This window comes from Rhinopithecus bieti, unplaced genomic scaffold, assembly GCF_001698545.2.
Source record: "Rhinopithecus bieti isolate Rb0 unplaced genomic scaffold, ASM169854v2 scaffold_641, whole genome shotgun sequence".
In the NCBI taxonomy this organism is placed as follows: domain Eukaryota; kingdom Metazoa; phylum Chordata; class Mammalia; order Primates; family Cercopithecidae; genus Rhinopithecus; species Rhinopithecus bieti.
This window is the reverse complement of record NW_016803417.1, coordinates 991,262-992,776: the sequence shown is the minus strand read 5'-3', so window position 1 is coordinate 992,776 and position 1,515 is coordinate 991,262.

Below are 1,515 nucleotides of genomic sequence, written 5' to 3'. Positions count from 1 at the left end.
GCAATTTTCCACCCCAAATAACAAAAACGACTCCAGTCCATGTGACCACGAGAAACGTGGCTGTCAGATTCCCTGCTCCACATTCCAAATCTCCAGACCAAAGCTGCTACCGAGAACGGCGGGCTCAAAAAAAACTCCACTCACCAAACTGCTGGCTGTCATCTGGGGTCATGGGGTCCTCAGGGGTTACAGGAAGGTTGAGTTATTTGCTGCCTACCACTGAATTTCCCACCCCAAGGTCGGGATGGCTGGTTCGTGGAAGCAAAATGAAATCATGGAGCCCAAGTCCAGAATAGTTAAATACGATTTCTAAATCCTGACATATCTTTTCTACTACAGCCAGGAATTCCACAACAGGAGTTTCTAGAGCCTGAAGATGAAATTTCTCCCAGAGGCGACCTGCTGGTAGAGACCTACAGGGGACTCTGGAGCCTAGGAGCATACGATGGCCTTCCCAACAGGAATGAGGTAAACAGGAGACAGGAGCAGCTCAACAGCAGGATCAAGCTTGAGTGACAGTGGCCAAGCGACACTGCCCAGAAGTCTGGAATCATTTAAAATAAAGGGGCATTTGCTGACACCACAGAAAATGCCAGGACTTGCAGTCACTCTTCACATTGCCCTTCAGGCCCCGGGAGTACCCTGGGCCCTTCCCAAAACAGCCCAGGGGCTGGAAGCTTCCTTCCACTCTGGGGCACCCTCATTCTCTTGTGTTCAGGTGATTCTCAAGGTGCTCCTGTCAGTGGCCTGGCCTCAAGTGCTACCTGCAATCCCCTATAAAGCAGAAAAGCAAAACCTCTCCAGGATGAGCAGGCCCGGCCTTCCGACAGAACGACCGGCTCAGCCCTTTCTCATTTGTCCCAAGAGTGAGTCTGGCTCCTGGGTCTTACCATTCTCTCTACAAAAGCGAGGTTCCAGCCAAACCAGCTCAATAGCTAATGGAAAAAACTGGCTCCTCAGTGAAAATGGCCGCTCTGATGGGGTGAGAGCCTCAGAAGGCTTCTTCAGGCCTGGGTGGCCAAGCAGCCTGAAGGTAACAAGTGTGTGCAAGGGCAGAGGGCAAAGGGCAGAGGACGGCGGGGAGACCTCATGCACAGGGCCCACCTTTCCCAGGACTGGCCCACCCATCATATGCCCTGAGTTAGGGGCTGCGTCTCTCGTGCTGCTCTCCCTTCCCACTGCAGGGCGTTGCTCTGTCCCCAGCCACTGTGAGAACAAAGCCTGCGCAGTGGGGATTGACTCTGATGAGTTTCTTGGGTTTACTTCCCAAGTGAAGTGCGGGGTGGAGCAAACCTCTAGCTCTGAGGCAGGTCAAAGGTCCAGGGCAGAGCCCAGGGTCCGCGCCAGCAGCTCTTCACTGCTGACTGATTTCCCTGCTGCAGGACGGGCAGGGCCCACCCAGTGCCCTGCAGCAGGTGAAGGCTTACCATGGCTTCTCTTTTCTTTCTTTCATTCATTCATTCATTCATTCATTTTTTTTTAAGAAAGACAAAAAAAAAAAAAAAAAAAAAAAAA